Genomic DNA, 24,701 nt, shown 5'->3' on the forward strand with positions numbered 1-24,701 from the left:
CCCCATCAACCCTCAGTTTGTTCTCAGTTTTTAAGAGTCTCTTATGTTTTGGCTCCCTCCCTCTCTAACCTTTTTTTTTTTCCCCTCCCTTTCCCTCCCCCATGTTCTTCTGTTAAGTTTCTCAGGATCCACTTAGGAGTTAAAACATATGGTATCTGTCTTTCTCTGTATGACTTATTTCACTTAGCATAACACTCTCCCATTCCATCCATGTTGCTACAAAAGGCCGTATTTCATTCTTTCTCATTGCCACATAGTATTCCATTGTGTATATAACCACAATTTCTTTATCCATTCACCAGATGATGGACATTTAGGTTCTTTATGAAGATGTTTTTCTAATAAAATATGGTCTCTGCTCAGAGAAATTTGGTACTATCTCTTAAGGCTAATTTTTCCTCTTTTTAAGTTCAGAAAACTGGAAAGGAGAAATGTGTCTTTAAAATCACTGTGAATTTCTAAGTTATTGTTGATATTATGATGAAAATATATGAGAGACATTATTTGTTATCAAAAGAGGTTGAGGAAAATGAAAAGTACTTGAATTTACCTGAAACTCACAGCTGAAAATAATTCATTTAACTTATTTAAAACTTTTGTCTTAGAAAACTGTTTTCTTGGAAAGGGCAAGATAAGTCTATTTTTATCTATGAAGTAAAGAAAACATCAGAGTTGATGAAATATCAGATATACATTGATAAACATGAAAATATAATTCAGCTTAATGATTTTGTGACTTGATTCCTTGATAAGTAAAAATCAAAATGAGAAGATAACTAAAATGTAGCTAGAATATGATGAATAAGACCAGTCAGTATTCATTAGTTTATTAAAAATACATGGTGGAACCATTGCATTGAAATTGAAAAACAATTGTTATATGGTGTAAGATATTTGAAGAAAATATGAAAGTCTTCCTAATTAAGGAATATTTCATAGGTTTAATACACACTAAGAAAGATAACTGGTGCCATTTTGCACAAAATTGAGTTGATTTTAATAAAATAAATATGTAACATATTTAATTAAGTAAGCAGAAATTTAAAATTTGCTGCAAAACATATAGGAAAATAGTTAAAGATTTTAGGTACATACTGTCTGCATAATTTGTGAATTTGGTGACATTTAAGTTTTTGTACAAGTAAAAGAACTAGAAAATGCACTCAGTACTAGCAAATCTTTAAATAAAACTTCAAAGTTGCATGAAGAGTATCTTGTAAATTGAAAATAGACTTGAGGAGCTTCCATGATTGGAGTTCTTAAAAATAATTGGATTTTATATGTATTAGCAACTATTAATAAATACATTTATTGGTTTCAACTCAATTTCTTCAGAGATTATTTATAAATATAATAAAACTCACTTTTGAAATATTATTTAAAATAATTTAAGTTTTAAAGTTAGCTGGCACAGTGTCATTTGGGACAACCAAGACTTATTAAATATATTAGAATTATCTATTATGGGAATAAAAATGCTTTGCTCTATGGCAAGCATCTGAAAGTATCATTTTCTGAATTGTTGCCAGAATATAATGGTTTCTCAGTTTTGAAAGATGTACAACTAATGTACCTAAAAGCAGCCCTTAATAAAATGATTTACTGTACTTTGTTGTTTTTAATGCTTATTTTTGCTGTAGCACCTTTGTAAAACAAGCACATTCTTTTTCTTTTATAGATTTTTGTTGGTTCTATTGTGGGACAGTTATGCTTCTAAGAACTACAGCTTTATTTGTTTTATCAGAAGAAAAAAATAGTCTGTGAAACTAGATTTATTAATATGGCCAATAGCAATTGTTCTACAATCTAGTCATAGATTCATTCTTTTTTATTTCGTTAACACTTATGTAAACCTATGTCTGAAGGCAATTTGTTGGTATATAATCTTACTGAAATTATTCTGCCTTGTGGGATAATCTGCAGGAATCATGGGACCATATCCTAACAGTTTAACTAATCACATTCAATATTTTCTGTACCTATCAATTGGCTTAGCTGGTAAAGCCACAGTGGTAATGGGCTTTAGCTCAAAACTACAGGCTTGATATCTTTAGGCAGTAAATCATATTTCTTATAGAAAGAAAAAACATCTCATGTCTACAGATTTTATCAATATCTTGGGCCATTTGTCTTACAAATACAGTCGATGTGTGCCTTGTCACTGGCAAACTGTAGCCTATCTTATTTAATAATAATATAAGATAGAGGTTTATCACATTACTGAACTTATCTTTGTTACTCAAAACAATAATTGCTCACCTCGTCCAACTTAAAAATCATGACCCGAATGCCCTTTTAGAAATGGTACATTTAGGGGCGCCTGGGTGGCGCAGTCGGTTAAGCGTCCGACTTCAGCCAGGTCACGATCTCGCGGTCCGTGGGTTCGAGCCCCGCGTCAGGCTCTGGGCTGATGGCTCAGAGCCTGGAGCCTGTTTCTGATTCTGTGTCTCCCTCTCTCTCTGCCCCTCCCCCGTTCATGCTCTGTCTCTCTCTGTCCCACAAATAAATAAAAACGTTGAAAAAAAAAAAAAGAAATGGTACATTTAATAAAAAAAGAATTAAGGAGTTCTTCATAGCTCATACGTACCTAGATATTTTTCCTTCTCCTTTCTTGTAAAATAATCTAGTGACATAGTTTTTCATTGTTAATTTTTGCACCCTTGAAGTTCCTTTTCCAATGGACTTCCTTATTTTGATTGAACTTTTTGGTATATTTACTTGTAAATAGTGAACTCATAAATGCAAATCAGTAAGTTTTTTAACATTAAAATTTCTAGAAATCTTAATTCATAACCTTCTTTTTACATATCTCATCACTTTGGTTTTATACAATTGGTTCTATACAATTTGGTTTTATACACTTTCTTGATTTTCTTCTAGTCTTAAGGGTAGACTGGTACTAAGAAAATTAATACACAAGAGATCTTCCAAATATTATTTTAAAAATAAATTGTACTCTACCTGCCTTAAAATATCCACTGTCTCCAGGGTATATCTTGTAAAAAAAAATAAAAATAAAAAGATTTCTTCAAGTATGAAAAAATGGTATCATGTTGTTCTTAACACTGCCCTGATTTGCTGATTGATTAATTCAGTATCAGATTATTTCCTGGACACTATCTCAAATAATCCTTTGATAAAGCTGCCCATTTTCTTCATTAAACATTTATAGAGAATCTATTAAAATGTATGCTCCCTAAACGTGCTACAGGGTATAAAGCTGAGTAAACCATAGCCCTGCCCACAAGGATTTTAAAGACTTTTGAAGAAGACAGGTATATATTATATATACATGTTGTAAGTATGTATCAAATAAATGCCATATGTACATATTTGACATATATATCAAAACAAGATGAATCTACATTGTATTTGGCAATACTGGGAATATAAAGCTGAATATGGCATTGTTTTCAGGGTCTCAATCTCTCTGGTGAAGGAAATTCAAGAATGTTAAGTTGTAATAAAACAAGTGCCATGAAAGAGGTATGAAAAAACAATCTCTGAACTTATGGAAACAGGACGGATGTTCATACTCTTTATATAAGACTTGACGGCATCAGAGAGAGGGAGGCAGTGATGGACATGACTTCAAAGGAACAGAAAGCAGTATCAGATGATGCCCAGAAAGGAAAGAGACATATCAAAGAATATTTGTTCTACAAAAAAAGAAAGAAGAAAAGAAGGAAAGGTGGAGGATGGCATTTTGCTGAATTCCCAAACCAAGAATCATAGAGAGGTAAAAAGATAACTATGCTAGAAATCAAGTGAGACATCCAGTTAAAGTGTTACTCTTTGCTGTCTTGTATTATCTCTCAAGTGTCTTCTCTATCTCCAATGACATTACCTCATTTGAGGCTACTAGGTATCTGAACTGAACTCTTGCAGGACTGTCCTCGTCAGTCTCACTTCCAGTCATGAAACCTCTACTCCACCTTCCCCCTTCACTACCCACTTACCTTCTACTTTCCATATACCAACCTAAGAAATCTTTCTAAAACTCAAATGTTATCATTTCTCTCTCCTTGCACTTATCAATCCCCTTTCCCTTCCTCCCACCCAATACCTTCAGGATAAAGTCCAAGATCTTTTTCATGGCACAGAACTACTGGCAAGATTTGGCTACTGCTTATCTCTACACTCACCTGTAGCTCTAGTTCAACTGAATTCTATGTGATTCATATGCACATAGTGTAAGTAATTCCAGTAATATGCGAGGTTCTTTCAGGTATAGGTTTAGTCCTTTCTTTGTCTTTTGCCGGAAAAGCCTTCTCACCTCTGTCTTCTATCATGTTTGCATTTATCACACTACATTGACAATGTCTCCTGCCTGGGTTTTTACCATAGACTAGATTTTCCATAAGAGCAGACACTGAATCTTCTTCATCTTTATAGGTATAATGCACAGATATTTAATATTTGTTAAGTTAATGAAAAATTTCTCTCTCTCTCTCTCCACCCCCCACAGAGTTTTGCTATGTCTCAGCATTTTCAGGATTTTTAGAAACAACTTGTCTGTCTATAATTTGGTAAATTCATTATCCATTTCACTTAGCTATTATAATTTCTGTCATTTGAATTGCTGTCATTTCTGCTCATATTTTCTTAGTATTCCATATTGTATTTTGGTCAGAAATAATTTGTATAAGTTTTCATTACTTCAAGGTATTCAGTAACAGGTGATACTCTATTCTCTTTTCTAACAAAAGACTTATATTACCATTTTTCCCTGAGTATCTTTCTTTTATCCATTTTGCTAGCCACGGACTCTTTCTTCATATATTAGATGGTGTACTTTCTCTTCTAATGCATATTTATTTGTTTATATCTCATACTAATTTACAAATTTCTCCCTTTTATTTTGCTTGAAAAGCAACTTAGATAAATTCTTCCACTTTCCTGTTTTTAAAATTTCTACAAACATTTTTAAATGAGAAAGATCAAGGAATAATCACAAATAGTTTCTATTTAATAAAGCCAGATGTGTGGAAGAGGACTTTAAGGCTCAGATACTGGCCAGCTATATATTTCTTTTCATGCATGATATTTACATGTGTGCATGATAAGTTTAAATCCATTCTGGTGAATTTTTTTTGGCAAATATGGAATCAATTATGTGAATCTTATACAAAACTCAGAAATACAGCAAAAACTGTTTCATGTTATAATGACTGAAGTCTGGATAATATGTCATGTCATATAATATAATATAATATAATATAATATAATATAATATAATATAGTATAATATAATATAAAGAGCCATTTAGCTTAACAGATGCCACGACTGTGGAATATTTTCCACAATAAGTCAATAAGATACCAAACCAAATGCACAAACTCTCTCATCCTCTGTGTATGGGGGGCGGTTTCAAAATACACTTGGGATGCTCTTGAAGAGGCTGTGAATCAGTACCATTCCAGCCTAAATTTTCAAATGTCTAAGTAAGAAGCACATCATATTTGCAGGCAATTATGCACTCTACAGTGGAAAAAATAAACCTCAAAGATACATAAGGTCTTGGCTATAATTGCAGCTGATGATCACCATCTCACAACCTTTTTCTCGTGGCTTTTGTTACATAGTATATTCTTGACTTTTCTAATTCCTGGTCTTCACTTCTTTCTGCTTTGATGTATGACATGCTTCTCTCCAGCTGAACCTGGAAATTTGCTAAGGTACTTGCCATTTTCCCTCCGATTATTTTTTATTCATAATTTCCTCAGAATTATAGGTATGCCTGGCTTTATGGCTTTACAATCTGACCACGAAAGGTGCTGTTATAGCTCCTCTTGGTCATCTACGTGCTAGTCAGTATTTCAATTGCTAAGAGGATATATCGATATGGGTCCCACTTTCTTATTAGGTTATGTATAAACTACACAGGACCCTTCACTTCACTAGAGGTTAGGGTCCTACCAACTCTCCTTTCTTTTTCTTATGATTTTGGTTATCCTTAACTTCTAAGTTTAGAGCAATAGCGGCTGTTCTTGTTTTCCTCTATTTCACCCGAGACCATTCTTTAATAGGTCAGTGTGTTTATGCCTCTGAAATGGCCATCATTTCCCCCGTCTTATTTCCTTCGCTGTTCAGGATCTTATAATTGTAGACCTACATTTTTTTTAACAGTAGCTTCTCAGCTCTATTTCTCAAATATTGTCACTGAAAATCTAGTCTGGATGAGTTAGTTTTGTAAGATGCCACCTGTGTACTATAACTCTCTTAACATGACTGTCCACTATTAGCTGCATCTAGTTTGCTCCTTTGCTTGACTTTCATGGTCTTCCACAACAGATTCACAGGATGTGGATGCATCTCTCTCTCTCAGCCAGAACACGGGCACCCTGCAGCAGCGGGTTTCATTTGCACAGTATGGACTGGGAATCAGGAAATACGGGATCTACATGTGGTTCTACCACATGCATGGTGTTCACAGGGATGTTCATGTCAGCTCTTTGAAAGTTTATTTATCTGTAAAATGGGCATAATAAAATCTACTTTCCCAGGGTTTTTTGTGATAGTCAAATTAAAATAAACACATTGAAAATATAAAGTGCCACAGAAACATCAGCTAATGCAATGATGCTAGAACTCCCTAGCTACCCTCAGAAGCTAGCTGCATCGATACAGTGCAGCTGCCTCTACTTTTTCACAAAGACTATAGAATATTACTAACACAGTACTGTGTGATGAGCAACTCTCTACTCATAATGTTTGGAAGAGTTTTTTCCCCTTAGCTTAACTTTTATAAGGTAAAAATAAAGAGGGCATGAGGAAGGTTTTCTGTAGGATCATTGTTATTTCGAATCTGTCAGAATAAATATTTCTAAAGAAGAAAGGAAAGCTAAACGGGGAGAGAAGAGATGAAATAAGAGAAAGAAGTGCTTTGATACAGTAAAGATAACATTTTATAATCCAACTGCACCCCCGGATTTTGCCTTTTGAATGAATCAGATGGCTGAGAACTTTTTGATCCAAAACAGGGAAAGATGCCAGCTGGCAACTCTAAAGGCTAAAAGCAGAGATCCTCCAACTTCTATCAAAAGGTTTTAATAAGAAACATGCATTTAATTTATTACAGAAGAAGCAAGGAAAGATCTCATCGTGCAGTCTTGCCATATTTGCTAGAAATTGTATGTTCGAAGGCCTAGGGCAGGAATATTTTGACATATATAAGGAATTTTTATTTCATGCTTTGCTCACTGCACTGCAGATGTTTTTATTTATTTATCTGTTTGTTTGCTTTTTGCGTCCCAAATGGTGTGATGTTAACCTATCAGCAGGATGTGGGATCAACTCTGGAAAATGAAACTCTAATTCAAAACAGTGTTGGCAACATCTAGAGGCATTTATATTTGGGGAGGTGTGTGTCATGGCAAGTGATGAGAAATTTAAACGTACTGGAGTCCAATTTGTGGATATTGGGGAGTCTTACGCTCATTATTAACTAATTCCAGCCTATTTACTTAATCCTCAAATCAATTTTAACAGCATTAGGATATTAGAATATTGGATGTCATATTATAGGTTTGGTAAGAAATATGCCCAATGGAGTAAATCGGGATATAGGAGAATGCTGCACATTTCATAATTTTATACTAAGCAGTCAAGTTTTCATTCTGGTAGGTCATTTGATTCTCTGCAGGTGGCTATGCCTGCCTCTGAAGAGAGAGCCCTGAGTCACATGTTACACAAATGAAATGCGATTATCTTTGTGGGTAGCATCGTATGATTTGGAACAAGTCTTTAGGTCTAATATAAAGATCCTTCAAATAAATCATCCAGCTAAGCTTCTGTGGCCCCAAACTCCTAATTTAAAAATGTTGATAAATGAAGTACCTCTTTAGTTAATAAATGAAGTATCTCTTTAGTTATCCTTTGTCAGCAACATTCATTTTAATGGAAAGTGAGTTTACAGGGTTACATGATTGAACTACTGAGCCAAGTCAGTGTTGGCAAATGATGGGCTAAATTATTGATGTTACACACTAATGAATTCTGATGAGAAATAAAACACAGACATTACGTTTCAAGTGGTTCATAATTATTTTTGTACTTTAAAAGCAATTTTATTCTTTTTCCAAATCATACTGGTTCTGTAAAACAAAAACATAGTTAGTGATTATACTAAAATTATTGAGTTTGTGGCAAAAAATGCTCTTGCAAGTTTTCATTTCTGTGAAGATAATGTTATTCACACTAGGTTTCTGATTTCCTTATATACTTCTGGGAAAAGATAATTAAATTAAATGTCTAAATTTTAAAACCAGTGTCTTTAAATAAGATAATCTGCTTTGCAACCATGGTTAGCATTTCAATAGATGCATTTATAATCTATGATATGTCTATCAACACATTTACTGGAGCTGTGTTGAAATATCATAATTATATCAGGTAATGACAAAAACAGAGGGACTTCCGTGAAGCAGCTTTGTTTTAGTAAAGAAGCTATCTCCAAATGTGTGATACAGAATCAAGTGTGTACTATAAAATGATAGACATCTGACAAAGTCAGGGCCTGGTGGCAATGACTGAAGCACGTTCATATTCAGTAAGCTCACAGAGGTTTATACATTCCATAATATAATTACAGTGCCCTGTAATATTTCCTCATGACTTTACTGTCCCAGATTGACTTTACTTGTGTGGGTCTGTGACTTTCCTTCTTTCCAGGAGAGTGACTCAAACAAAGGCTCACTTTGAAGAGATCTTAAATTGATTTTGAGTTAAGATGGAACCAGAAGTAGAAATCATAGACAAGGTATTAGTTCAAAGATTCATTACTTGCCGGTCATGAATCTTTGGACATGTCCCTCAGCTTCTCTACAGCTCAGTTACCAACCCCCCTAAATAGGGTAACAGGTGCTCCTGTCCTATCATAAAGGATTGTTGAAATTCATAAATCAGATATGCATGAAGAAATCTGCTTTGTAAATATAAGGTAAATTTACTTCCTATATTTGCATAGAATCTAGTTCTTTTAGAAAAGTCATCAAAATTACTTAGGATGTATATATATATATGTCCCAACTGAGGGATATGATGCAGAAGAAATGAATGTGAAGAGTTTTCAATTCAAGGTTTGGTCAACATGCTAGGTTATTTTCCCCTTATGATAATATATGCAGATCCATACAAGAATGAATATTCAAAGGTAAAATTTCTTTCACTGTGTTGGATTGAGATAGGAGATGCGGCATGGCGTACTTTAGTTCTCGCTTTGTGTACACTTTATATAAAATTAAAAAAATACTGAGAGGTTTTTTTGTTTTTTAAATCTTAACTCTGTAGTATCCTGTTCCCACATTAAGGTTTACTAAGACACTTTCTACATCTTCATAATTTTCTCTTCATCTATGATAGACTTGGCACCATTTGTGAATAAGGCTACTGCAAATCTTATCTCTTTTATATTTTAAAATCTCATCCTAATGTTTTCCTCTTGTTATAACTGCTCTGCTCATTGTTCTATAATATTGATACTCTTGGATGAAAAATCATGTGACTGTATTAATCTCACATCAAAGCAGCATCATTATATAATGATGATGCTAAGTTGTATGAAAAATACCTACTGGATATGCTCCATTAGTCACTAATTTTCAAACTTAAAGTTCTGTCTTTGAAAAACTCCTCTCCCCCACACCACTGACATGGCTCCTCCACTTGAAAAATGTATTGTCTATATAATGTGAATTAAAAAAAATGCTGGGTATTATTTTGTTTAAGTCCAAGGGAAAAAATCAGAATACATAGAAATTTATATCTTTCTAATAAATCCAATCATAAATATGCTTACTTTATTTCAAAATAAAAAGGACTACATTTTGGTTTTAACATGTTATTGAGCAGAATAAAGAGAGAAGGTAATTTAATTCATGGAATTTAATATTGACAAATGCTTTAATAACCTCCTAAATTTACATCATATTGATATATGTGTGAAATTAATGTGTTTCCATATCTTAGATATGTTTATCTTTGTTTATCTTTAAATGGAAGAAAGACAGGTGTTTCAACGCTACCAATGTTACCTGCAGGCACTTACAGGTATTATCAGAGAGATTCTCCTGGATATTCTGAGAGGTGAAAGAGTGAGAAGGCCAGTATCATATGCGACAAAGAATTAAAGAGTGAAAGGTTGTGAAAAGAGTTAATGGAAACCATTTTGAGAGAAATATGGAATAGAGCTATAGAATCTAGTGGGGGAAGCTCTTTAACACACTCAATTCAATCATCTGGCAGCCAAGTCAACATATGAAATGAATAATATTAAGTTACCTTAACAGTTAAGAAGAACTTCATTTATTTATTTATTCCATATCTTTTATTAGGAGGTTCCTAGGTGCTATCCTAGGTTCTATATGCTAAATGCTAGACTAAGTTAGGTGCTCACCAGAGACATGGCCCTCATCACTTTGTTGATGGTGTTTTGTACTCTTTTCTACCTTAGTCCCATGATCCACCCATAGAACCCCTCTAATTACACTGAAGGAAACTATTCAGTTTCATGTCCCTCAAATTGTCACTTCTCATCACAGGGGGTTAATTCTGCGTGAACTTCTTTAATTCTGTTTAAAGTACTTTCTAATTTCTCTTATAATTCCTTTCTTGACCTACATGGTTAGAAGTGTGTGGATTAATTTCCAAATATTTGGGAAAATTTTCAAATATCTTTTAATGAATGATTTCTAATAATTTCATTGTGGTCAGACAACATATTCTCCAGTACTTTGATTCTTTGAAATTTATTGAGACTTGTTTTATGCCCCAGGATATAGTCTATATTTGGAAATGTTCCATATGTACTTTAAAATACTATATTCAGTTATTGTTGAATGGAATGTTCTATAAATGTCAATAAGGTCTATTCAATTCTTCCATGTTTTTATTGATTTTCTGTCTGCATGTTTTATTAATTCCTGACAGAGAGGAATACGAAAATCTCAAATTATAATTATGCATCTTTTTATTTCTACTGTAACTTTGTTCAGTATTTGCTATATGTATTTAGAAATTTTTATTAGATCCATACACATGTAGAATCATTTATGTGCTTGATAAACTGATTCTTTGAAATGACCCTTGTGAACCTTGGTTATAGTTCTAGTTGTTAAGTTTAATTTGTCTGATATTAATACAATCTCACCAACTGTATAATGCTTGGTGTTGCACGGCGTGTCTTTTTCTATCCTTATACTTTTAACCTATAAGTTTCTTCATATTTAAAGTGTATCATTTATTGACAGGTAAATTTGAGTCTTGTATGTTTATCTAATGCGACTATCTGTTTTTTAGTTGGGAGTTTTAGTCCATTTATATTTACTATAACTTTAGTATGATTGTATAGTCTATAGATTTGATATTCTTTGCTGGATAGAGAATTCTGAGTTCATTTTTTTCCAACAATTTAAAGAGATATATATATATATATATATATATATATATATATATATATATATACACACACACACACACATATATGTATTTTAAGTTTATTTATTTTGAGAGAGAGAGAGAGAATGCATGCACGCAAGCAAGGCAGGGACAGAAAGAGGGAGAGAGAGTCCCAAATAAGCTCTGTGCTGTCAGTGCAGAGCCCGACACAGGGCTTGATCTCACAAACTGTGAGATTGTGACCTGAGCTGAAATCAAGAGTCAGATGCTTAACTGATTAAGCCACCCAGGAGCCCCTTAAAGAGATTCTTCTATGTCTTCTGGTCTCCATAGTTTCTGATGAGATGTTAGAGGTAATTTTTTATTTTGTTTTGTCTGGATGCTTTTACATTTTATCTTAATTTTAATTTTCATTATCTTTAGCTTTCAGATGGTAACTACAATGTACGTAGGTATGATTTTTTTATGTAAATATCTTTTAGGGGGATTCTTTTGAGTTTATTTGCATCTGCATTTCATGTTTTTCATCAAAATAAACATATTATTTTTATGCTTTTTATGGTTTAAGTGCAATTCCCAGTGGTAGCTGATAAGTTAAACTAGGCTAATACAATGAACAGAAATATGAGAAGAGCATGCCAAAATTTTAGCACTTGGTTTGATAAGTGAATGGTCAATAATTATTTACTGAATGTTCAATGCATTCCCTGAATACCAAACCTAAATTTGTCAGACTGTTATTTGTGACCTTGTTTAAGATATTACTTCACCTCTTGTCTTTCACTGTCTTCCTCTGAGACAATCTAATTTCAGTAACAGACATATAGAAAATTGCTACAGTATGGTCATTAAAAGCAGGTAATCTGTAGCTAAATTGCTGGGGTTAAATCCTGTCTCTCCTATTAGTTCTGTGACCCTGGGCAAAATACGTAACCTCTATGTACTTCAGTTGCCTCTTCTGTAAAATGGGTACACTGTGATAGCACCTCCTAGGGTTCTTTAAGAATTAAATGAATTAAAATTCACAAAACACAGAGGACAATGTCTGGCATTTAGTAAGGATAAGATAAATGCCTTGTTAAAGAAAAAAAAAGAAAATGAAACAATGTCTATTCCATAAACGTGGAATCTGTTTTCCAAGTCCTTTATACTTCCTCTGCTTTAAGGTGTTTCCCCCTCTTCTTCTCACACAATGTCCCTCTTTCTCTATTTATATTGAGTTACTTATTCCTGGAAGCTTGTTTCAAGTCCCATCTATTTTACAATGGAATTCAGGCCTAAGTAGGTTTCTCCACTGCCCAGCCATAAGGTTTATTATCTATCTATACCTGGTAACACACAACCATACAACTAGTTATTCCCTAGTATTGTCTATATCTACATCTTTATTTCATTTCTGATATTCCTTGTATTACATTCTATTCCCTAATAATATAAAATCAATTGCCATTTCCCCTGTATCCCTGCACTATTCCATTTTATTCTCACATGTCTTTGTTCCAGTCATTTCCTCTTTCTATACCCTCCTGCCCATCTTTTGTTGATATCCCTTCACCTTTCAAGATTTTGCTTATGAGCTAACCTTTTAAGAAAATGGACCTTACATTCACAGGCTGTGCTAAGTGCCCTTCTTCTTGCCATCATTTATATTTACACAATATACTGTGTCTTCCTCCTCTGAGATTGCAAGCTATTTGAAGAAACAGATTATATCTTCCACCTTTGGACTCTCAGTGTCTAGCAAAGAAGGCACATAGAAGGCACACCCCAAAACATGTCTTGAAATTAATTGATATTCTTCAATTTAACTGTAATTTGCTTAAGGTCAAAGATCACGATGTATATTGCCTACATTATATTGGTGTTCAATAAGTACAGAGTGAAATCAGTGTTTCAATATGTTATGGAAATTTACATCCTTCTCCACATCAATCAAAATAGAATTCTAATGGTGTACTTTCAGCATAGAAAGAGAAGGAAACAATCGGTCCTAAAGGTCGGGGTATAGAAGAAATCAGCTCAGGTTCTTAGGTGCTGTGAGAAACTAGGAAGTTTCTCGGATTCCCATGAGTTTGAAATGATGTCAGATACAGAGTTTCAAGTTCCAGGAGGTAAAAAGATTAGAATATATAAATGCTTCTGGGATTAATTAACTTTGGGAAATGTTGGCAAGAAGTGGTTTCATTTTCAGAATCATCTTACACACAGCATTAGGGGGGGAAAAGAGAAGAAAATGAGTTAAGGTTATAAATTATTTACCATGGCAGAGTGCATTGATTGCATACATCATCTCATCTGATTTTCATAGCAACCCTTGGATAGGTGCTGTTTATACCTATTTCACATTCCAGATGATACCACCGAACAAGCAAGCAACCAACTTGCCAACCCACCTATCCCCAAACTCAAACTCGGGCATTCAAAGCCATTAAGTCTGTGTCTTCAATTTAACACAGAGAGATGAAACAAAAATAACTGTACTCTTTAATCTATTTTGAACTATTTACACAAGTAATTAAGCAAAATGAATTGCTAAAATGAAGTTCAGTACCTCTCCTGCCATCTCATATACCCCTTAAAGCCTCATTTTTCTCCTTAGTACATAGCAATACTATATTTTTAACTTGTTTGTTTACTGTCTTGTTTTCCCCATTGAAATGTAAGTTCCATAAGAACAAGAGTTTTTGTTTGGTTTGTTTATTATTGTGTCTTTTTTCATGGAAAGGTTTTTATTTTTCTCTAGTCCAATTTAACAATATTTTTCTTATGGTGTTCTCTCTTAAGAAGGACTTTCTTATCTCAATACAATTTAATATTCTATATTTTTAAAAAAGATATTATAGGTTTTTAATGCTTATTATGTAATATATGTAATGCTTATTATGCTTATGTATAAACTTTTACTTTATTCTTCAAATATTTGCTATTATTATTCAGATAGGTGGCAAGATATTTCACGCTCATCATATACAATTTAAAATTCTACTCTCATTGTATTCTAAATTCCAAATGTTTGTGAGGCATTTCTGGATTCTCTATTTCAGTGCACATCCTCAGGCCTGCTGACTGTTTTGTTAATAAACTTTTATTGGAACACAGTTATATCCATTCATATACTATTTTCTAAAGCTGCTTCCTGTACAATGCAGAGATGATTAGTTGCAACAGAGACTCTTTCTTCCAAAGCTAAAAATATTTACTATCTGGTCCTTCAAAGAAAAAGTTTACCAGTTGCTCTGTTCTACAGATCTTTTCCTGCATTAATATTACGCTGTTTTAATTTAATTAATGTAGCTTTTTTGGTAAGTTTCCCCACACAGTGGCATAAGATCCTGACGCCAACTCCAACAAAAAAAATTTTTTTTAAATGTCAGAGCTATTCTTGTGGATTTTTGTCTTCCAAATGCATTTAGAAAACTCAAGATTCATTGAAAAATCTTGTCTGGATGTTGAGTATGACTGTATTGAATTTATGGATTTTTCAAATATTGAGACTCAAAAATTGGCATCTTCCCAATATGTACAATCTTCTCATCCATGAAGACATATATGGTTACTTACATTTGGGTCTTTGCTTATATATTTTTAGTAGTGTTTTGTAGCTTTGCTAAAAGGATGAGCTAAGTTTGTTAGGTTTATTCTTAGAACTTTATACTTCAGGTTGCCATTTAAAATAACTGTCTTATTAATTCTAATATTTTTCCAGTTGATCCTCTTTGGTTTTCTAAGAGAAATATCATATTGTGAGAAAATAATGACAGTTCTGTCTTTTCCCCACATAGTATCTGTACCTCTAGTTTATTTTTCTTGAGGTACTGCTAAAGGTTTTTTAGTGCAGTGATACACAGTAATAATGATAGAAGGAATCCTCACTTTTGGCCTAATTTTCGTAAAATGCTTCCAGTAACTTATCATATAGTACATTTTATCAAGTTAATAGGATTTTATTCTAAACTATTTCGTGACTTTTACTAGAGTTAGTATATGTTGCTCTTGTTAGCAAATGTTTTTATGTATATATTGAGTAATTATATATGTAATATTTCTCCTTTAATCCGTCATAATATTAAATTACATTAATATATTTTCTCAACTTAAAAACTCAGTTTTTTATGTGTGACATTTTTATTTTCTTTTACAAGCACAACTTGGAGATACTGCAGTTCCAGACCAACCCAAAAAAGCGAACGCTGAAATAAAGCAAGTCAAATGAATTTTTTTGGTTTCCTGGTGCATATAAAAGTTATGTTTTGCACTACATTGTAGTTTATTAGGTATGCAATACCACTATGTCTAAAAAACTGTACATAATTTAGCTAAAAATACTTCATTGCTAAACAATGCTAACCATCATGTGAGCTTTCAGCGAGTCATAATCTCTGCTGGTGAAGGGTCTTGTCTTGAGTTGATGGCTGCTGACTCTGTAGAGTGGTGGTTGCTGAAGGTTGGGGTGGCTGTGGCACTTTTTAAAAATAACGCAACAGTGAAGTTTGCCATATTGATTGGCTCTTCTTCAACGTGAACAATTTCTCTGTAGCCTGTGCTGCTGTCTGATGGCATTTTGCCCACAGTACAACTTCTTTCAAAATTGGAGTCCATCTTCTCAAACTCTGCCACTACTTGATCAACTAAGTTTATATAATATTCTACATCTTTCATTGTCATTTCAACAATCTTCATAGCATTTTCACCAGGAGCAGATGCCACTTCAAGAAACCACTTTCTTTGCTCTTCCATAAGCAATTCCTCATTCGCTCAATTGTTCAACAATTCATTGAAGTGTACCAATTCAGTCACATCTTCAGGCTCCACTTCTAATTCTAGTTTTATTGCTAGAAAAAACCATACCTGCAATTACTTCCTCCACGGAAGTCTTGAACCTCTCAAAATCATCCATGAGGTTTGGAATCTATCACTTTCAAACTTCTACTAATGTTGATATTTTGATCTTGTCCCATGAATCACAAATGCTCTTCCCTAATGGCATGTAGAACGGTGACTCTAGAGGAAAAACTGTTGATAGCAGCTACAGCAGTACAAAATGTATTCCCTAAAAAATAAGACTTGAAAGTTGAAAGTACTCCTGACCCCTGGGCTGCAGAAAGATCATTATGTTAGCAGGCATGAAACCATTATTCATCTTGTACACGTGTATCAGAGATCTTGTGTATCAGGGTGATCAGGTGTATTGTCAGTAAGCAGTAATATTTTGAGAGGAATTATTTTTTTTTTTCTGAGCAGTAGGTCTCACCTCAACAGTAGAATATTTACTGAAAATACTCAATAAACCATATTGTAAACAGATGTGTGTCATCCAAGCTTTGTTGTTCCATTTGTAGAGCACAGGCAGAGAGTTAGCTTGTCCTTTAAAATTTTGAAATGAGTCACTGACTTCTCTTTACCTATGAAAGTGCTAGATGGCATATTCTTTTAACAGAAGGCTGTTTTGTCCACATTGAAAATTTGTTGTTTATTGTGGTCATCTTCATTAATGATCTACTAGATCTTCTGGATAACTTGCTGCAGGTTCTACATCAGTAGTTTGCTGGTCACCTTGCACTTTGATGTTATGGAGACAGTTTCTTTCCTTAAACTTGATGAACCGATCTCCGCTAGCTTCAGACTTTTCTTCTGCAGCCTTCTCACCTCTCTCAGCTTTTATACAACTGAAAAGAGTTAGGGCCCTGCTCTGGATTAGGTTTTGGTTTAAGGGAATTTTGTGGCTGGTTTGATCTTCTGTATAGACCCCTAAAACTTTCTCTAATAAGGCCGTTTTCCCTTATTATCATTCACGTGTTCATTGGAGTAGCAATTTTAATATCCTTCAAGAGCTTTTCCTTTGCATTCATAACTTGGCTATCTATGTGGTACAAGAGGCCTACTTTTTGGCCTATTTGGCTTTTGACACGCCTTCCTCACTAAGCGTAATCATTTGTAGCTTCTGATTTAAAGTGAGAGACATGGAACAATTTTTTTTTCCAACTGAACACTTAGAGGCATTATAGCATTATTAATTGGCCTAATTTCAATATTATTGTGTCTCAGGGAATAGGGAGGCCTGAAGAGAGGGAGAGAGATAGGGTAGCAGCCAGTCAGTGGAGCAGTCAGGACGCACACAATATTTATTGATTAAGTTCATATTCTATCCATATGCACATATATGTATTTTTTTGTAGCACCCGCAAAAAATTATAATAGTAACACCAAAGATCACTGATCACAGATCACCATAACAAGTATAACTGTAATGAAAAATTCTGAAATATTGCGAGAATTATCAGAATGTGACACAGAGACACAAAGTGAGCAAAAGCTGCTGGAAAACAGTGCCGATCAACTTGCTTGATGCTGTGTTGCCACAAACCGTCAATTCGCAGAAAACATAATTATCTGCAAAGTGCAATAAAGTGAAGTGTGATAAAATGAGGTGTGTATCTCAAAAAAATTTGAAGACAATGTGCTAATATTTCCCATTGCATTTATAAATTTTTACATTTTTCTCTGGATTTCAATCAGTTCTTGCTTTGTATGTTCTGAAGTTATGCTGTCATGTGCATTAAGGTCATGATTGAATTGTCTTAATAAGTTATATATGTTATAAACATGAAATATCCATATGTGAGTGTTTTAATCCTTTTTGCCTCAAAGTCTCTCTCTTTGAAATTATGATTTCTTAACAAAATTAGAATTCCTTTTTCTTTTTGTCGATTCTATTCATTTGATAGTTACTTGTCTGAGGTGCATCTCTTCTATATGAGATGGGATTGGCTTTAAGACCAATCTCTAAATCTATAACTTTAAATGGTGCAAAAAAACCCCATTTGTAGTTATGATTACCAATGTGTTTGGAGTCACTGTGTACATTTTTATATTAATTCTGTCCTCCTTCCGGCATTTTGAATTTTTCAATATGTTATGGTACTTTTTTTCTCTAGTTGTTTGGGAGTTACAACTTTTATTTCTTGACTTCTAATGGATAGTCTTAAATCACTAGAAAATATATTTGAATACCTTTTCTACTACTATCTAAAGTTAACCAGTAAGATACAGTAATTTAATGTTATTCCTCACTCATAATGTCTCTAAATGTATATACTTTAAAAGTCCAAGTTTCTATAATTTCTTTTGTCTTTAAAAAGATAACACAGGCTCAGTGATTTTCTCCTATATCACAGTGTTAAGTGATTTGAGTTTTTAAATTAAGTTGTTAATTTTAATTCCAGTATAGTTAACATAGAGTGTTGTATTAGTTTTAGGTGTAATAATATAGTGGTTCAACAATTCTATACATTAGTGCTCATCCTGGTAAGTGTACTCTTTAATCTCCATCACCATGAATACCTGGGCTGTTTCCATAGTTTGTCTATTGTAAAAATTCTTCAATAAACGTAGGAGTGCATGTATCTCTTTGAATTAACGTTTTTGCATTTTGGGGGTAAATAACCAGTAGTGTGATTACTGGGTTGGAGGGTAGTTCTATTTTTTTATTTTTGAGTAACCTCCATGCTGTTTTTCACAGTGGTCGCACCAGTTTGCATTCCCACCAACAGTGTCAGAGAGTTATTTTTTCTCCGCATCCTCACCAACACTTTTTGTTTCTTGTCTTTTTGATTTTAGCAATCCTGACAGGTGTAAGGTGATATCTCATTGTAGTTTAGATTTGCATTTCCCTGATGATGATGAGTGATGTTGAGCATCTTTTTTATTTAAGGTTTTATTTATTTATTTATTTATTTATTTATTTATTTATTGACAGAGACAGCGCGAGTGGGGGAGGGGCAGAGAGAGGGAAAGAATCCCAAGCAAACTCTGCACTGCCAGCACAGAGCCCGATACAGGTCTCAGAATCATGAAACTGTGAGCTCATGACCTGAGAAGAAATCAAGAGTCGGACACTTAACTGACGAGCCACCCAGATGCCCCAATGTTGAGTATCTTTTGATGTGTCTGTTGGCCATCTGTATGTCTTCTTTGGAGAAATGTCTGCTCATGTCTTCTACCCATTTTTAAATTGGATTATTTGTTTTTTGGGTGTTGAGTTATATCATGTCTTTATATATTTTGCATACTAGCCCCTCATCGCATATGTCATTTACAAATATCTCCTTCCATTAAATAGGTTGCCTTTACTTTTATTGTTTCTTTGCTGTGTAGAAGCTTTTTATTTTGATGTAATAGTCTCAATAGCTTATTTTTGCTTTTGTTTCCCTTGCCTCAGGAGACGCATCTAGAAAAATGTTGCTATGGCTGATGTCAGAGACCTTACTGCTTGTGCTCACTTCTGGAATTTTTATGGTTTCAGGTCTTAAGCCTTTAATCCATTTTGAGTTTATTTTTGTGTGAATGGTGTAAGAACATGCTCCAGTTTCATTCTTTTTCATGTAGCTGTCCAGTTCTCCCAACAACACTTGAAGAGGCTGTCTTTTTCCTATTGGATATTCTTTTCTCCTTTGTCAAAGATAAATGACCATATAATTATTTTTTCCCCTGGGTTTCTATTCTGTTCTATTGATCTATGTGTCTATTTTTGTGCCAGTACCATACACTTTTGATCACTATAGCTTTGTAATACAACTTGAGGACTGAAATTACGATGCCTCCAGTTTTTTTCTCTTTTAAGATTTCTTTCGCAATTTGGGGTCTTTTGTGGTTCCATACAAATTTTAGGATTGCTTGTTCTAGTTCTGTGAGAAATGTTGGTGGTATTTTGATAGGGATTACATTAAATATGTAGATTGCTTTGGGCAGTATAGACATTTTAACAATATTTGTTCTTTTAATCCATGAGCATGGAATGTTTTTCCATTTGTGTGTGTGTGTGTGTGTGTGTGTGTGTGCGCGCGCGCGCACATGCGCGCGGAGTCTTTATCTGGCTGTGGGTAATACTGGCCTCACAAAATCCGTAGAATACATCTGAAAGTTCTCCATCTTGTGATTTTTGGAATAGTTTGGGAAAAATAAGTATTAAGTCTTCTTTAATTGTTTGGTAGAATTTGCCTGTGGAGCCATCTGGTCCTGAACTTTTGGTTTTTGGGAATTTTTTGATTACTGGTTCTATTTCATTGCTATTTTCTATTTCTTCCTAATTCAGTTTTGGTAGGTTATATGCTTCTAGGAATTTATCCATTTCTTCTAAGTTGTCCAATTTGTTGGCACATAATTTTTCATAGTATTCTCTTACGATTGTTTGTATTTCTGTGATATTGGCTGTTATTTCCCCTCTTTCATTTGTGATGTTGCTTATTTGAATCATCTCTTTCTTTCTCTCCTTTTTTGAGGAGTCTGGTTAGGGGTTCATCAATTTTGTTGATCTTTTAAAAGAACCAGCATCCTGATTTCACTGCTGATTTCTATTGCTTTTTGTTTCTATATCATTTATTTCTGCTTTAATCTTTATTATTCCTTCCTTCTGCTGGTCTTAGGTTTTCTTTGTTCTTCTTTTTCTAGCTCCTTTAGACGTAAGTTTACGTTGTTTGTTTGATATTTTTCTTGTTTCTTAAGGTAGCCCTATATTGCGTGAGCTTCCCTCTTAGAACTGCTTTTGCTGCAAAAACTCCAAAGATTTTGAACAGTTATGTTTTCATTTTCATTTGTTTCCATGTAATTTAAAATTTTTTAATGTCTTATTTATTTTTGAGAGAGAGAGAGAGAGAGAGCGCGCGCAGGGAGGGGCAGAGAGAGGGAGACACAGAATCTGAAGCAGGCTTCAGGCTCTGAGCTGTCAGCACAGAGCCCCATGCAGGGCTCAAACTTGTGAACTGTGAGATCATGACCTGAGCTGAATGAAATCAGATGCCCAACCGACTGAGCCACCCAAGGGGCACCACCCCCCCACCCATGTAATTTTTAATTTTTTCTTTAATTTCTTGATTGATCCATTCATTGTTCAGTATCAAGTTATATAGCCTTCACATATAGGTGTTCTTTTCAAGTTTGTTTTCCTGTGATTTCTAGTTTCATAGTGCTGTGGTCCGAAAGATACATGGTATGACTTAGATCTTTTTGAATTTGTTTAGAGTTGTTTTGTGGCCTAATATATGGTCTATTCTGGAGAATGTTCCATAGGCACTTGAAAAGAATGTGTATTCTGCTGTTTTAGAATGGAATCTTCTGCATATATCTGTTAAGTCCATCTGGTTCAGTGTGCCATTCAAAGCTACTGTTTCCTTGCTGATTTTTCTGTTTGGATGATCTGTCCGTTGGGGTAAGTGAGGTGTTAAAGTCCCCTACTATTATTGCATTACTATTGATTAGTTCCTTTATGTTTGTTATTAACTGTCTTATATATTTGGGTGCCTTCATATTGGGTGCATAAAAATTTACGATTGTTATATCATCTTGTTGGATTTTCCCTTTTATTATTATACAGTGCCCTTCTTTGTCTCTTATTACACTCTTTGTTTTAAAATTTAGTCTGATATAAGTATTGCTACTCCCAGCTTTCTTTTGATGCATTTGCATGATTAATGTTTTTCCATCCCCTCAGTTTCAATCTGCATGTGTCTTTAGGTCTGAAATGAGTCTCTTGTAGGCAGTATATAGAGGGGTCTTTTTTTTTATCCACTTTGTCACCCTATGTCTTTTGATTGGAGCATTTAGGCCATTTACATTCAAAGCAACTACTGATAGATTTATTGCCATTTTGTTACTTGTTTTTTGGTTGTTTTTGTGGTTTTCCTCTGATCTTTTCTTCTCTTGCTCTCTTTCATGGTTTGTTGGCCTTCTTTAGTGATATACTTGGATTCCACTGTCTTCATTCTCTGCGTATCTATTACTGGTTTTTGATTTGTGATTACCATTAAGTTTGTATGTAACATCTACTGTATATAGCAGTGGTTACATTAAGTGGTTATACTAAGATGGTTGCTTAAGTTTGAACTCATTCTTTACTGCCCCCCCCAACGTTTTAGGTATTGGTGTCATATTTTACATCCTTTTATTTGTGAATTCCTTGACTAATTTTTTACAGATACACTTATTTTTAATGCTTCTGTGCATTCAACTTTTTATCCTCTTACTTATGGTCTTTCCTTTCCATTTAAAGAGTCCTCTTTAATATTTCTTGTAGGGCTGGTTTAGTGGTTATAACAACTTTAGTTTCTGTTTGTGTTAGAAACTCTGTCTCTTCTTCTCTTCTGAATGATTGCCTTACTGGATAGAGTATTCTTGGCTGCAGATTTTTCTTTTTAGCAATTTGAAAAAATCATGGCACTCCCTTCTGGCCTGCAAAGTTTCTGCTGAAAAATCTGCTGATAGCTTTATGGGGTTTCCTTTGTTATAACTCTGCTTTTTTCTTGCTGTTTTAAATTTTTTTTATCACTACTTTTTTGCCATTTTAATTACCATGTGTCTTGGTATGGATCTCCTTGGTTGATTCTATTGGGGGATCTCTGTGCCTTTTGGATTTGGATATCTGTTTCCTTCCCCTGTTTTCACCTATTATTCAACCCACACATTTTCTGCCCCCTTTCTCTGTCTTCTTCTAGGATCCCTATAATGTGAATGTTGTTAACACTTAATGGAGTCATGAAGTTCCCTAAGTCTATTCTCATTTTGCATAATTCTTTTTTCTCTCATTTGCTCAGCTTGATTACTTTCCATTCCTCTGTCTTCCAGGTCATTAATTTGTTCCCCTGCTTACTCTAGCCTGCAATTTATTCCATCAAGTATATTTTTAATTTCTTTTGTTGTGTTCTTCACCTCTAATTTTTTTTTGAAATCTCTTTGTTAAGGGTCTCACTAATGTCCTCCACTCTTTCTCAAGTCCAGTGAATATCTTTATGATCATTATTTTATATTCTCTATCTGGCATATTACTTACCTCCATTTTGCTTTGTTCTCTTGATGTGGTTTTGTATTGTCCTTTCATTTGCGACATACTCCTTTGTCTCCTTATTTGGACTTTCTCTCCGTGTCTGTTTCTTTGTGTTTGGAAAGTCAGCTACATCTCCTGCTCTTGAATGTAATGGCTTTATGAAGAAGACAGCCTATAGAGTCCTGTAGTGCAATGTCCCTTGTTCCCTAGGACCTGGCACTTTGGGTCTCCTATGTGAGTTGCATGTGCCCTGCTGTTGTGTCCTAGCCACTTTTTCCTTCAGTTTAGCCATTTACAGACTCTCTTTGCTGTTGTGTGCAATGTTGGGTCCCTGGCCAGGTAGGGCGCATTTTTAAAAAGCATGTGGTAGTCTGCTTATGAAATGAGATCCACTGCTGCTGCCACTGCTACTGTGGCTGCCTCAATTGAGGTTCCACAAAATGGTTAAGTTGGGAGATGATGTATGGTAGGATTTGTGCTGGTCTTCTGGGGGAGGGGACCTGCAAGGCTGGGACTGAGGCAAGAGTGACTGGAAAGGTGAATCCACAGAAGTGTGGGGATGGGGCTTGGTGTAAGCTAATTAGTTAGCAAGTGCCAAGTGTAGGTGTCATGCTGGTCCCCACAGGTGGCCCTGTGCTTATTATTGGGGGCAGGGGAGGTAAATAGCACCTTCTAGCTTCTTTCTTGCTGGAGAGGTCTCCCCTTGATCATTGCCTCTCTGGTCATGCTCTAAAATGAGTAAATAACTCTCCCTTCTGTATGTCCCTGGTATTTTCCAAACCGCTGCTTCCATGCTGTATCTCTACTGGCTTCTGTTGGATTGTCTCCTTAAGGATGGGGACTCCCCTTCCTAATGGCCTCCAGGCTCTCACAGAGCTGAGCCCCTGATTTTTAAAATCCCAGGTTTCAAGTCCTGGTAACTGTAAAAACTCATGAGATTTGGTCCCTCTTGCTTTCAAAGCCAATTATGGGGTTTCCTCTTCCCTTGAGGGCTCTCTGGTGTGATAGTCTGTGTTTCGGCCTTCTCCACACCCTCCCCACTGCTGGCAGCCACGGTCTGGTCTGTTTTACTCCCAAACCTCGTCTTCACCCCTCCTACCTTCTTCAGTGTGGCCTCTTCCCTAATTTTAGTTGTGGAGTTTTTTCTGCCAGACTTCAGGACATTTTCTGAGTTATTCAAGCTGATGTGAGTGTTATCTAGTTGTCTCTGTGGGAAAAGGCGAGCTTAGGGGTCCTCCCACTCCACCATCTTCCCAGCCTCTAACCAAGCGAATTTAGATTTTTATCCTGTTATTTTTTTTCTGGCTTTTTAAAATTTGCGAAGTTCTCTTCCAAAAATAAGAAATTGGTCTGTCCCTATATGTATTTTGTTTGTGTGTGTCCATGCACATGCACATGCACATGTCTGAAATGATTAAACACCTTACTTCTGTGTCATCAAAATTCTTGGCAAAGTACCCAGAGAATGCTTTTGTTTATTACTATACA

General features: G+C 34.7%; 1 protein-coding gene across 1 annotated transcript in view; it reads right to left on the reverse strand.

Annotated features, from left to right (window-relative positions):
• The window catches only part of CCDC178 (coiled-coil domain containing 178), a 421,184-nt gene that overhangs the window by 15,767 nt on the left and 380,716 nt on the right, over positions 1 to 24,701 (reverse strand). The gene's annotated exons all lie outside the window — the stretch shown is intronic.

The sequence above is a fragment of the Acinonyx jubatus genome, chromosome D3 (assembly GCF_027475565.1).
Source record: "Acinonyx jubatus isolate Ajub_Pintada_27869175 chromosome D3, VMU_Ajub_asm_v1.0, whole genome shotgun sequence".
NCBI classification, from domain to species: domain Eukaryota; kingdom Metazoa; phylum Chordata; class Mammalia; order Carnivora; family Felidae; genus Acinonyx; species Acinonyx jubatus.